Here is a 15,389-nt window from a genome sequence, read left to right on the forward strand (position 1 = left end):
ACAGGGTACAATCACCTCTCAATAAAGCCACCAGAGAAGGATCAAGCCTTTGGGGAATACTTTACATTTAAACCATAAGGCACTAACGGGGGAACCTAATTTTCAGAGGCTCCGAAGTATATTATTTCAAATGCCCAATTATCAGAAAAAAATACAGACATGCAATAAATAAGAACAGGAAAAAAACAAAAAAAACCAAATCAGGCTTGCTTTATTTGTAGGAGTTGATCCTAAACCCATATAGCATTACAAAGAAACTAGAATAGCCAAAATAATCTTGAAAAAGGAGAACTCCTTTCTTGTTTTGTCCATTGATGTTTTTATTAGGATTTGTTGGTGATAAGAGGGATTCATAATGACAGTTCTGACTAGGCTTACATTGTACATTGGTTGGATCACCCTCACCATCTCTGCCCCTAACCCACTTCCTGCCCACTTAAAGCTATTGCAGGAAGTTTCCTTGTTCCATTTTGGATAAATATATGAAGTCCATCAGCCATAGACCTTCACTTTAATCTCCTTTATTCACCTCCCCCTCCCACAAGTATCCCCCCAAACACACTATACTTTATAGTCCTATATTTCGTTATTAATATCTAAGGTGATGTTCAAAGGGGTTTCTAAAAAAGGAGAACTAATTCTTAAAGAATACCTGACTCTGGTCTGTCCATGAGACCATGTCCCAAGTCACCATCCTGAGAAGCAGCTCCATTTATAGTCACTATCACTATCACTGCGTACTGCTGAGTGCTGATGGGGTGGCCTTGCATCCCAGCCACTGCGCATATCACAGGAGTTTCCTTAGAAGAAGTTAGTGTTCATTACATAAGAAAGGAGCAAGTGTGCTCCTCAGGTTGACAAAAGCTCTGGTTGACAACCCTTCTTAAACTGTTCCACGAAACAGAAAGGGAAGAAAAACTGCCAAACACATTTTGTGAAGCCAGTATTACACTTATCCCAAAACCAGGCAAAGACACCTCCAAAAAGGAGAACTATAGGCCAATCTCCTTAATGAACATTGATGCAAAAATCCTCAACAAAATAATGGCAAACCGAATTCAACAACACATTAAAAAGATCATTTACCACGACCAAGTAGGCTTCATCCCAGGGATGCAGGGGTGGTTCAACATACGAAAATCAATAAACGTAATAAACCACATTAACAGAAGCAAAGACAAAAACCACTTGATCATCTCAATAGATGCAGAAAAAGTCTTTGATAAGATCCAACATCATTTCATGATAAAAGCTCTAAGAAAACTAGGAATAGAAGGAAAGTTCCTCAACATTATAAAAGCTATATATGACAAACCTACAGCCAGCATTATACTTAACGGAGAAAAACTGAAACCATTCCCTCTAAAATCAGGAACCAGACAAGGATGCCCACTATCTCCACTCCTATTCAACATAGTACTGGAATTCCTAGCCAGAGCAATTAGGCAAGAAGAAGGAATAAAAGGAATACAAATAGGTCAAGAAACTGTCAAAATATCCCTATTTGCAGACGACATGATCCTATACCTTAAAGACCCAAAAAAACTCAGAAGCTTCTAGACATCATCAATAGCTATAGCAAGGTAGCAGGATATAAAATCAACATAGAAAAATCATTAGCATTTCTATACACTAACAATGAGCAAACTGAAAAAGAACATATGAAAACAAGTCCATTTACAATAGCCTCAAAAAAAATCAAATACCTAGGTGTAAACCTAACAAAAGATGTGAAAGACCTCTACAAGGAAAACTACACACTTCTGAAGAAAGAGATTGAGGGAGACTATAGAAAGTGGAGAGACCTCCCATGCTCAGGGATTGGTAGAATCAACATAGTAAAAATGTCGATACTCCCAAAAGTAATCTACATATTTAATGCAATTCCCATCAAAATTCCAATGACATTCATTAAAGAGATCGAAAAATCTATCGTGAAATTTATATGGAAACACAAGAGGCCACGAATAGCCAAGGCAATACTCAGTCAAAAGAACAATGCTGGAGGTATCACAATACCTGACTTCAAACTATATTACAAAGCAATAATAATAAAAACAGCATGGTGCTGGCACATAAACAGACATGAAGACCAGTGGAACAGAACAGAGGACCCAGATATGAAGCCACACAACTATAACCAGCTTGTCTTTGACAAAGAAGCTAAAAATATACGATGGAGAAATAGCAGCCTCTTCAACAAAAACTGCTGGGAAAACTGGTTAGCAGTCTGCAAAAAACTGAAACTAGATCCATGTATATCACCCTATACCAAGATTAACTCAAAATGGATCAAGGATCTTAATATCAGACCACAAACTCCAAAGTTGATACAGGAAAGCGTAGGAAATACTCTGGAGTTAGTAGGTATAGGTAAGAACTTTCTCAATGAACCCCAGCAGCACAGCAACTAAGAGATAGCATAGATAAATGGGACTTCATAAAACTAAAAAGCTTCTGTTCATCAAAAGAAATGGTCTCTAAACTGAAGAGAACACCCACAGAGTGGGAGAAAATATTTGCCAGCTACATATCAGACAAAGGACTGATAACCAGAATATATAGGGAACTTAAAAAACTAAATTCTCCTAAAACTAATGAACCAATAAAGAAATGGGCAAGTGAACTAAACAGAACTTTCTCAAAAGAAGAAATTCAAATGGCCAAAAGCACATGAAAAAATGCTCACCATCTCTAGCAATAAAGGAAATGCAAATTAAAACCACGCTAAGATTCCACCTCACTCCTGTTAGAATAGCCATCATCAGCAACACCACCAACAACAGGTGTTGGCGAGGATGCGGGGAAAAAGGAACCCTCTTACACTGTTGGTGGGAATGCAAACTAGTACAACCACTCTGGAAAAAAATTTGGAGGCTACTTAAAAAGCTAGACATTGATCTACCATTTGATCCAGCAATACCACTCTTGGGGATATACCCAAAAGACTGTTACTCCAGAGGCACCTGCACATCCATGTTTATTGCGGCACTATTCACAATAGCCAAGTTATGGAAACAGCCAAGATGCCCCACTACTGACGAATGGATTAAGAAAATGTGGTATCTATACACAATGGAATTTTATGCAGCCATGAAGAAGAATGAAATGTTATCATTCGCTGGTAAATGGATGGAATTGGAGAACATCATTCTGAGTGAGGTTAGCCTGGCCCAAAAGACCAAAAATCATATGTTCTCCCTCATATGTGGACATTAGATCAAGGGCAAACACAACAAGGGGATTGGACTTTGATCACGTGATAAATTGAGAGCACACAAGGGAGGGGTGAGGATAGGTAAGACACCTAAAAAATTAGATAGTATTTGTTGCCCTCAACGCAGAGAAACTAAAGCAGATACCTTAAAAGCAACTGAGGCCAATAGGAGAAGGGGACCAGGAACTAGAGAAAAGATTAGATCAAAAAGAATTAACCTAGAAGGTAACACACACGCACAGGAAATTAATGTTAGTCAACTCCCTGTATAGCTATCCTTATCTCAACCAGCAAAAACCCTTGTTCCTTCCTATTATTGCTTATATTCTCTCTACAACAAAATTAGAAATAAGGGCAAAATAGTCTCTGCTGGGTATTGAGGGGGTGGGGGGGAGGGAGGGGGTGGAGTGGGTGGTAAGGGAGGGGGTGGGGGCAGGGGGGAGAAATAACCCAAGCCTTGTATGCACATATGAATAATAAAATAAAATAAAATAAAAAGCTCTGGTTGACATCTATGCTCTCTGGCAAAGACAGGCCACTCTTTGCAGTGCAAGATGGTGAACTGAGCACATTGCATATTGGCTCATCCTGCCTCAACACAGGCACATCCCAGGCACACAATGAACAAAATAGATTAAACCAGACCAACCCTAGAGCAAAAAACTGAGATTCTTGGGGGAATACAAAGTCACAAGTAACGTCTGAAGCAGAGTTAAGTGACGTCCGGTGGCAGCTGAACCAATATCATCAAACATACAGAGGCTGAGCAGAGCCAGTGCCAAGTGCTTCATCCTCTGATGTGAAAGGCAGAGAGAGAAGGAGCAAGGGGGACTGAAAGGTGTTATCTGAGGCCCTGTATGATAGCTGGGCACCTCTGTGCCCCTCTCTTCCTCTGTTTCTGTAGGAGTATCAGAAGCCTTTGTTGTTTAGTGAGACCACCTGGTGCCAGAGGAAGAGAGAGGCGTTGTGCACAAAAGGCTGGAGATAACCAGAACACAAGAAGAGATCCTGGCCATGTGTTAAGGATGAGCTCCTGATGCACTGTCCTTCCCAGCATGTCCACCCTCTTCCTTCATTTTACCAAAAATGGCATTTATCAACAGCAACTGAGATGCACTCTGGAGTAGTAAAGTCAATAGAGTGCTCACCTAGTGTGTGAAAACAGTGAAATTAAGGACATACAATATCAGAGTTCATTTTCCAAAAGGATAAGTAAACAAAAGTTTGGTGAACCAGCTGTGTCATATATAAATACACACTCATGGACACATTTGTCACCGCTCACAACATGTAGTGTATGTCTTGGTGAATCATGGTTCACAGAGAGAGTGAGCCATGCCAGCATCTCTGACTGCCCCTTCCGTCAGGCTACCCAGGTGTAGAGTCTCAAGCTGAGAGCATGACCAAGACTCACCTACCACCTGGAGGAAGAAGCACCATGGAATACAAACTCCAAAGACTGCATAACTTACAGCTAAGGAGTAGTAGCTAAGGAAGGTGGCTCTAGCTAACAGCCAGCAAAACTCAGAGCTCCTCAGTGCAAATCCACCAGGAACTAAATGCTGTCTGTACCTATTGTAGGCCCTTCCCCAGTCAAGCTTTAGATGAGACCACAGCCCAGCTGACACGTGCATTGAGACTTGTGAAGTCCTGTCCCCAGACACTAGACAATATTTGAGTAACCACGCACGGTAATGTTATACGGCAACACAATGGTCCAAGAGGGGAAAACAAGCAACTAGGAAGCGTGAGATGAAAACACAAATTAACACAGCGTAAATATGTCACCAAAAATTAATATTCTCAATAATAACTTACAGGTCTAAATTTATCTATGAAGTAACCGAGGTGGTCTTGTAAACAGGATATGAATGCTTTTATTTTTCACTCACTGTAAAAGGCACTTAATATGAGGGATGGAACGAGATTTATAAAGAAAACAGCTTCTAACAGAAGAAGACAGGATGGACAGTGTTTACATGAGACAAAGGGGAAGGGCATTCTGTGCTGGTGATGCACGCTTCTCTAAGAACGCAGGTGGTGCTGGGTGGTTACAGAGAAGGCAGAAAGCCACAGGCTTTTGTCTTTCTGTGAGGAGGAGAGCCAAAATGCCTGTAAATTGAGGTGAAAAATCCCAGAAATGAAGGAACCATGGAAAGCAGGTGGCAAAAGTCTGCACATAAAATCCCTACAAATATTTAATTGACTATGAGTTGCAAGTGCATGAAAGAAAACAAATAGCTCTAGAGAAAGCAACAGCGAAGGGCTGGCAGAGTGGCTCAAATGGTACAGTGCCTACCTAGCGAGTACAAGACCCTGAGTTCAAACCCCAGTAGCACAAAAACAAAGAAAGAAAGAAAAGAAGAGAAAACCACTCTCCCCGCAAAACCAAATCAAAACAAAAGCAACAATTGAAAGGGTAGGGAAACTGGACCCAGATTGCAGTTGCTGCCCACAAGAAGGGAAGACAGAATTCAGATTTCACTCTTTCCAAACAGAGGGGCTCAGTAAACCCATTAAATTCCTGAATTTGTACCTATCAACCTGTACTAATAAAGTACAAAGTCAAACCTCTGTAAGTTTGGGATGATCAGCCTGAATGTAACTGCTGGACAGAGCAAAGATCAATAATTTGAAAAATCACAAAAGCCTCAGTCTTATGATATATCTATTATAAAATCTAGTATACAAGGCATGTGAAGAAATGGAGAAGACCACACAGTCAAGACAGGAGGAGTCAATGGAAACACTGCAGAATCACCACTGGGTTGGAAGCAAACATATTTTAAGCAAGCTAGCCATGTTGGATTTAGCAATTATAAATAAGACGAAGACCTTGAAGAGAAAAATGGTTGCCACAAGCGAAGAAAGGTACAATTCCATCAGAGGAATCTATGGTATGAGAGGTAAAACATGGAAATCCAAAAACTGAAAATTATCTAAAATTTTAAAAAGGATCACAGAATGTTCCTAACATCAGAATGGAGACAGCTGGAGAAATAACTCTAGACCTGAACATCGATCAACAGGAGTTGTCCTCTGAAAATCAGAGGGGACACGTTTGACAGAGAGAGGACAGAACTACGTTGAGGTCTGGAGCAAGGTTGAGTGGTGTAGTGAGTGTATAATTGGAGTTTCATAGGGAAAGAGACTGAATGGGGCAGAAAGCGTGATGCAAGTGAAACTGGACTGAGTTAGAGTGACCCTGGCGAAAACACCCTTTTCAGAAAGGACACATAAAGAAGGAGGCACAAAAGAAAAAAAAGTATAAATAAAATTTGATCACTGTTAAAAAATTGTACATTAAAAGTACCATTAATTTAACGAAAAGTGGGAGCAGACTGCAAGAGTGCATTTGCATATATCTGACAAAGGATTTATATCTAGAATATATAAAAATATTCCTACAAACCTAAAGACAAATCACCCAAAGAATTAATTTAACAAGCAAGTAAATGTAGGCAAAAGGAAGTTGCTCAACCTTACAAGTTATCATGGAAAATATATAAATGCATTAGAATTGGTAAAATTACAACTAAGAGGCCAAGTACTGATGAAGAAGTGGAGCACCTGAAACTCCTGTACGTGGCTGAGCTGGGGAGGAAAACATAACTAATTTGGAAAGATGTTATTATACCATTGTGTGAGCAAGGACTCTGCTGCTATGCATTTATCCAAGAGAAACGAAATGGTAAATTACTAGAAAAATGTAAACAAAATAATTGACACAATTAAACCTAATAAGATGTTATTAAATTGAGGTGCCATTAAAACCAGGGCGGGAAGAAGATATTGAGGGCAAGGGGGCTGGAGGAGGCTAAAATTACTCCTGTGCAAAGTAAGAAATTGACTAGGTTTCTACTGATGACCTTAAGTGTGCATGTCGAAATGCCTACCATCACCATCAAAGAACAGAAACACAGCATGTCAATTTTATACTTCTGGAGGAAAGGAAGCAGTTTGGGTTTAGAATCTAAAAAGCAAAGAAAAAGAAGAAAGGTGTAGTAAGCGTGGGAGGTAAGTGGGAAAGACAACAATGAGAATTGTAACAATCATGCTGATTAGGTCTAAAAATTTTTTTTTTAATTTTAAAATACCAAACTAAAGTCTGATTTAAGCTGCGGAGCAGAGGCATATCTAAAATACAAGTAGACAGAAAGACCAAAGGTATAAAATTTTATAATGTTCACAAGAATTCTATAGAAATATATATTAATTTCAAACAAAACAGGTATTAAGAAAACAAACTTATTAATGCTACAGAGTGACACACTATATGGTAAAAGCAATGTATTTCTTTACACCAAAAAGCAAAATATGTTCATCAAAATAGGAATGATAGACCACTGTAATAAACTATTGGTTTTAGTTAAACAAATCTGATCTTTAAGAATTCCTCATACAAGTCTCCAGTGTGGCACACTTTAGTAAAAGGATGTTTTAGAATAGAGAATTCACAATTCTACTTGTAAACATCCCCCAGAGAACCTATTTGTAAAAACCAATGTCTTCTTAAAATTTTCCTGGTACTAAATTATCTCTTTCTGATAAATTTCCTACTTCTTTAATTCAAAAATAAATGTTGAACACATCTTTTGCTCTTTATGCTTTGACTGCCCCAAATTTCACAGAGAAATTAAGAATACATTAATTCGTGTAAAGCTGGGATGTAAATGCTTAGATTTTCCTGTTTACTTCTTCCATACTCATCTTTGAGATGTTTAAATAACTTCATAGTAATTCTCCTCAAATGACTTATACGTAAGCCAATGCAAAATGTTATATTTTAAAAATGTTAATTAACAACTAGGAATTAAAGGAATATTTGAAGTGTTATCATTTATGCGTCATCTAGACTTTGTGGTTATAAGAGCAGAGCTGTAACATAGGGCCTGAAATGTTTACAGAAAGAAAAGTTTGACCCCTGACTTAGAGGAACAAGAAGGGTATGTGTGTGGAGGGGTGAGTGCCAGGGTCAATTTTCATTCAATAAAAGGGACTTTCTATCAAAGTCTTAGAAATACTCAAACAAATAATTTTGGCAAAGAGATTTCAGCAGAGATATGAATGTTACAAGAATACCTTGTGCGTCCTCATATTCCTTCTTGTTTCTGAACTGAAATTTCTCTCAGGCATAGCTACAATAATAAAGAATGATTCCCTGTGATAAATGTGCATTTTCAATCAACTGGAGAAAAATCATTACTTGAAAAGGCCTTTGATGACTTGCTAATCATTTGGAAGAATACTAAAGATTATCTTTTTCTTACTTACTATTGTATGTGTGGCAACAAGGCTGTACCCTGCTCTAAGTTATTCTGTGTTGGATAGAACAGTAGCTTTTAGGCTGTGCCTTGCCCTAAGTGACTCCATGTTATAAAACAGCAGTGTGCTCCATTTTGAGTGCAAATGCTGAGGGAGAATGACTCTACATCTTGTTGTGCAAGCAAAAAACCAACATCTGTCCAGCACAAAGTAAAAGGCACAATCTGATAACTCACTTATGCAAATAAAATATTAAGGTCTATGAACTTGTGAAATTAAATCAGGATTGCATGGATAGAAGGGCATATCAAACCCATAGAAGAAAAACTAGGCTCATGAGCTTATCAAACACACCAGATGAATGAAATGAATAATGCAACCCCATCACCTGGATCATAGGAGGAGCCCCTAACATTGGGGTATAGTGGCACCATCATCAGACTATCTGGTACATACATCATGGGATGGACAGTTGATCAACCCCCAACTCTGTCCTTGGGGCTTCAACTCACCATGCACTTCTGATTGAAGAAATCATTTAGCCTGGAATCAGCTCTGCACTTTGGCACTCTTGCCACAAAAGCCCATGACTGGGCTGTTATGTCTGTATCTTACCTAATCACCTGTGATGACTTGCCATGCATCCGCATCAGCTACCTACCCGCCCCCCATGCCTGTTTCTCTCTCTCTCTCTCTCTCTTGCTTTCATCAAGTCCTCTTTAAACCCCTTTAACCCTTTCTTAGCCATTCTTTAAGGTATAAATCACTGTAAAGGGTAATGTGTGAGCTGAGGGTTAATATTAGTAATTAAGAGCAGAATAAAAGAATCAGTGAGTGGTTCCAATGGTCCTGGCTACCAAGTGAAAGCAGTAGTACTTGGTGAATTAAAGCCAACAGAATTGACACAGCTTGTGAATTTATTGCTATTCAATAAATTCTGACATTGTGCAAAAATACAAGCATGTCCATTTATGTTTCTGACACAGCTTGTTTGGATAGCAATGTAAAATAAAGATGACTTGAAGATTTAAATATAAAAGGCTAAGTCACAAAAGGATTACAAGATAAATTCTTATATAATTTTGAAGTAGAGAGAAAACTTTAAACATGATTAAACAGGCAAACAGCATAAAGGAAAATTCAGAATAGAAAATAGAAAAAACTCTATGTCTCAAAAGAAAAGAAAAAACTATAAGTATTGACCACAGCAACATTGAATTATAAAAGTTGATATGTTGATTATTGATCAGTAATATTAGTCAAAATGATTGGGAAACAAATTATAAATTAGGAAGAAAAATATAATTATGATAATATACAATGAAAATGAATAAAATGCAAGTTAAACCAATAAAGAGATATTTTCCAGAGCAATACAAAATTATTTTGATATGGGGTCAAATTTAGTGGCATTTTCATGTATTGCTTCTTAGACAGTAAGCTTTCATACCTGCCTAGAGGGCAAATTTGCAGTATTGATCAAAAAACAAATGCATATACTTGACTTTTATTTTTAGGGAACACATGTTTGTGCAAGAGTCTTGTTTTTACCTCTTCACATGTCACATTACTTCCTTCTATCTCAATCAACATCATTTGTTCTTCATTTCCAGTGGGTCATCAATGAAAAGCCAAGAGAAACACGGTTACATTTTAAATTAGTGAGCCATAGAGAAGCATGTACAGTGAAAACATAGAACGACACAGGAATTTTGTATTTGGAAGGGTCTTCGGCAAGATGAATGCATTTCATAGAATGGAAACGCACCGTGTCTGGTGATTGTAAGCCTTCTCTTCCTTGGAGTGTGTTAAATCCCTTAGGTTACCCATTATTGCTACTCATCTCAGTATCTCCCCGATTTTCCTCAGCCTACTTTTTAAAATATCTTCTGTTCATGGTAAATGCTTAGCGCATTTCTTTAAGACTCTAGTTTCTTTAAGACTTATGCATTTGTGTGGACTATATAAGTGAAATATGAAAAGATTTTAAAATATGAGAAAAACCAATTTAGTTTGAGTAGGTCTTGAAAACTCATTTGATGCCAAACATCACATTGTTTAACAAGATAAAAATCTTCTTGGTAATGCACAGATACTCTCTAATTTGTATTCAGAGAATTTAATTCAATGCTTCATTCAGCACAAAAAGAAAAATGGGTTTGAGCAGCCCAAACCCAGAACTTGGAGCAGGGATGGAAAAGCGAGTGGGTCGTCAACTGGACAAGACAGCTGAGGTCTCCTAGCAGGGTGCATCAGTTATTCAGATTATCAGTTATGCGCAAGGGGAAACATTCAGGTTGAAACTTCCTAGAAATTACACATATAAGTGATAAAATAAATGATATTCTGACTCTCAAAATACTGCATTTTTTTGCATTATCAATAGAAAATAAAGTGCCTGAATACTTGGAATTCATTTCTCCACAATATTTTTTGTGTCATGCCCAAGCATTGTCGCATTGCAGAGGATCTTCTGCTTTCTTTGAGGCTCATCTGCAGCCATGGAGGAAGTGCTGGGTGGGGCTCTCTGCTCTGTCTAGTCCTGGCTGCTTTCTCTTTACAGGAGGAAGGTCTTACTCCAATGTCTCTTTGGCATCATCTCACAGTGGAGGGCACTGTTCAAGTTTAAGACTCCCTAGGCAGGCTTTGGTCTCTGGTAGTTTATAGGCTGTGCTCTAATAAAAAACGCTATCTGGATCTTCCTGTCCCATGAAATCCCTGCAGGAGAGGCAGGTGTACTATGACTGTTTAACCCCACCCCAGCCCCAGTGGTGAAGATTTACTGAGTCCTAGGCAAAAATGTCTGTTGTCTTTTTCCGTCAATTGTTTGAGTGTGAAGATTTCAGTTCTACAGCCATCCCTTAGGTTTAGGGCATGAGGGAGTCTCCCAGCAGGCTGTTCCCAATGTATACACCACCCTCGTCTTTAGGTTTCTTTTTGTACTCTATCTTAAAGTGTTTCGTGTCCAAGTCATTTTCTTCCACTAAGAGGAAGGAGCTAAAACTGCTTTAATGGATAACTATTAACTGTTATGTTTGAGCCACTGGTTAAAGCATCAAGAACAGAAAACTAAAAAGTTTTTTATCCTGCCCTTAAGGAAATTTCCTGTTTAATACAAAAATCCATGTGAGTACTACAATCAAATTATAGGGTAAAATGTGTAAGTTGCTGTAAGAAAAGTGTGAATTTTTACTAAATGATTCAAAAAATTTTATCCAATTCTCTTGTTCCTATGATTGAACATTAGAACGTGACACATATATGAAGATCCTTTAAATAAATGCCTACCTGGCCTGGGATTTTCTGGGCAGTGCATTCTTTTCTCTGATATTTTATGAAATTTATAATTGAAAGCAGTGAAATTCTTAAAAGTCCTATCTGTTTGCAACATGTGAGGTGGAACCGGCTGGGATGAAACATTACAGCAAATTTTAGACATGGTCTTCATTAAACCTGTCATCTTGTGTAAGTTTTGCCTCCTGTACAAAGTCAAAGCAGTAAATTTCTTCATCCAATAAAACTGGTTTTTTTCCATAAAAAAACCAGGTACATGGTAGTTACATGTCCCAGGTACATGGGACATGGTAGTTACACAGAGCTGTCATTGTTGGATAAAGGCAAAGGCTCATATCTGTGGCATTTGGAATAATTATCTTCACTTTGTCAATGTGGAGTTTTTTTCTAAGTATTTTTTCTAGACACTCTTGGTTCTCAAAGTATGGATCTCAGGGCCACAAGAAGCAGCAATGTGGCCTAGGATTCAGAAATGCAAATTTAGGTCCCAGGATCAGACCTACTGAAGGTCTGGGGAACATGCGGGTCCAGCAAGTTATCTTTTAACGAATTCTCCAAATGATTCTGGTGCTTGGTACAGTTGAAAACCACTGAGTCCTGCATCACACAGTTGTTTAGGAGCCTTCATGCAACTGACCTTAAAGATTCTACTTATGTCACTGTAAACATGTGCTTTTCTACCCCGGAGCAGAGAGGAGAATGTGTATGTGCAGCTGGGAGCAAAGAGAGGACAAAGAGCCTGTCCCAGCGGGAAGTCTCCTCACTGTTGGTGTCTTCTGAGATTGGCCTAGTCTGCTTGGGAGAGCACTGAAAGCACAGGTGTGTGTAGGTTGGGCTTCTTGGTTGGTCTCCAGGCTCCATCAACTCACCTGAACATTCTGCATTCCTTGTCACTCCATTGCCAAACCGCTGGCAAGTAATTTTGCTCCCAAGGCAGCAGCAAAGAGGTGAGATGCACATCACACCCTCCCAGAGATGACTATGATACAATGCCTTTGCAATGTGTTTTAACCCATCAGATTAAAAATCAGACTAGTGACTAGTCAATGGTACCATTATAAGAATGTCAAACTTTTTCTCTCAGTCTATCATCTCCAAGGGAGAAAACGAGAAGGGTGATATAGGTAGCAAGTCATGTCAGTTTATCAGGCATTTGTGTGGAGCTGCTGGTCCTCAGGCCAACAGCATCATCCTTACCAGGGAATTTATTTGAAATGTAGCCAATCTGGAGAGATGCCTACAGAACAAGACAAATATTTGCCAGCTATCTATCCTGCAGGAGGTTAACATCTAGAACTTACAAAGAACTCAAAAAATTAAAATAGCAAAAGAACAAATAATCCAATCAGTAATAGGCAAATGGGTTGAACAAAGAGTTTGCACAATAGAAGTATAAATGGTCAATAAACACATGAAGAAATGTTCAACATTTTTAGCCATACAGAAAACGCAAATCAAAATGACACTGAGATCTCCACCTCACCCCAGTCAGATTGGCCACCATCACTGAAACAAACAAAAATGCTGGTGAGGATACGAGAAAAAGGAACCCTTCAGTACTATTGATGGGAATGTAAATTAGAGCCGCCACTATGGAAATCAGTTTGGAGGTTCCCCCCAAAACTTACATTGAAACAGATAATCACACAGATCAGAGAGAAACCTGTGGCTCTTCTGCAGAAGGCGTTGCAAGGCTGCCCTCTGGCTGTGTGACTGGGACCGATGCCCGGGCATTCCGCTCACCAGTTGGTTCAGTGTTGAGACTGTAGGGCTGGTAGAATCCCCGCACAGTAAGACTCATATTCTGGTTCACCTTCATTCCCACAGTCATCCCTTGGACGCCCAGGATCAGGGCTATGGCTTAGTCTGTGTGCAGCTTTTTTCCTACCTTCTTTGGGAATTTCACTCTGGTCCTATTTTTTTTTTCATTTCCCCATGGGAATGAAAAGAAACACTTGAGTTTCTTTTCCAAAATATCTTCCTTCCCCAAATTAGCTTTGCTAATACTCACTTGGTACACAGGTAGTGGAATTTTAAGAGAACTCCAAAGAGCTATAAATGTGCACAGTTATCTGGAAGAGTTACCTTGACCCTTTATGCATGCAACAAAATGGCAGAAAATGGGTTCTGTGAAAGTGCTGAAATATATCTACTCTGGGTAGAAAAGGGTTTCAAATTAATGGGCTTCCGGGATAGTAGCAGGGCACAAACATGAACTTAAGTATTAGTTACACCTGAGTTCAAATACAGGGTCTGCTATGTGTTAGCGAAGTGAATTTGACCAAGTCGTTAGGTTGTCTAAATGTCTACTGCTTTACCAAACCTTGAGTTAATGATCCCTGCCTTACCAGTTTGTGGCAATACTAAATTAACTGTGACAATTCGTATGGCATATAGTTGCCATCAATGACTGACAGGTATTACTGTGATTACCCTAGGTTAAAACAAGAACACCATTTTAGCAGATATAAAACTATGTACCATCCCACTGCAGAGAGCAGATTCTAAACTTCAAGAAAGAAAAGTACCTCAAGAATTCTCATTTTCCTTAGGGAAGAATCCCATTTAATACCCAGTGTTTAGCAGGGGTTGTGATCTTATAGAAGACACTATACAGCGCCTGTCTTTGGGCCTCTGTGTTAGAAGCAGCACTTCCTGCTCTGTCTGGGTGTGCAGGATGACTGTGAGAGAGGCGGGGTGAAGCAGAGCCTCTGTCCCTGTGATCCTGGACACAGAGTTCCCCAAGCCTCTTTTATCTAAACCTTGAGTGTAATTTTAACAAAATCTATGACCTGCCCATGTGACCGAGAGCTAGAATTCATGACCTGGTTGTGAAGCACCATGATCCACGAAACTAAAAAGGTTTAAACCTCAACATGTCTCGTGCCTCGTCATACACTGGTGAGAGTCTGCATTCTGCAGGGATGAGGGCCGGGAGGCACTGAAGTACTGGCGAGCACCTAAGTTCCCAAAAAAATTATTGAGAGAAAATTAAAAATTTGTAAGTTTGATCCACTCTTTCCCTGCAGACTTGGGTGGTTCTATTCTGGCAGCTGAACACTTTGGTCCCAGGAATAGAAACCACATTCTACAATTAAAGAGAAGCAGGAAATATGCAAAATATGTTGTTCTTTATGAAAGCATCTGTACCTTTTCAGCCCAGTTCACTCCGGTTGTTTGAAGTCGGAGCAAATGGCTATTTTGGAGAGTGAAGTCCAAATGGCATGGTGGAATACAGGTCTGGAGTATGCTGTTCTTCCCTCGTCTCTCGTCAAATGCTTACTCTGACTTAGGCAATTATTCCACCTATTTTCTCTCTGAACCTTTGGCTAAAGACAACAAAATGTGAAAAAGATTCAAGCAAGGAAGATGCATGCCATGGGTTCCTGTGTCGATCCAGTCTCCAGTTTCTGACGTCTGTGCCACTGAGTGCACACGTGTTCAGGTTATGACAAAATGCAGGCATCAGGCAGCTGGTGGGTTTGGGAGACAGATGGGAAGAGGATTGAGTGACAATTGGCTGGGAGAGGACAAATCAAAGGCTGCACTGTCCTGCGGCTAAAGCATCAGGACCCATAGTTCTGGCTAACGGCTCCTGGAACCCACCTTTCCC

At 39.4% G+C, this 15,389-nt stretch overlaps 2 protein-coding genes across 2 annotated transcripts in view; one reads left to right on the forward strand and one right to left on the reverse strand.

Moving 5' to 3' along the window:
• Nucleotides 1-15,389, reverse strand: part of Dpp6 (dipeptidyl peptidase like 6) — a 945,197-nt gene that overhangs the window by 855,623 nt on the left and 74,185 nt on the right. The window lies entirely within an intron of this gene.
• Nucleotides 1-15,389, forward strand: part of LOC141416889 (uncharacterized) — a 93,942-nt gene that overhangs the window by 626 nt on the left and 77,927 nt on the right. The window lies entirely within an intron of this gene.

The sequence above is a fragment of the Castor canadensis genome, chromosome 2 (genome assembly GCF_047511655.1).
Source record: "Castor canadensis chromosome 2, mCasCan1.hap1v2, whole genome shotgun sequence".
Classification (NCBI taxonomy): Eukaryota; Metazoa; Chordata; class Mammalia; order Rodentia; family Castoridae; genus Castor; species Castor canadensis.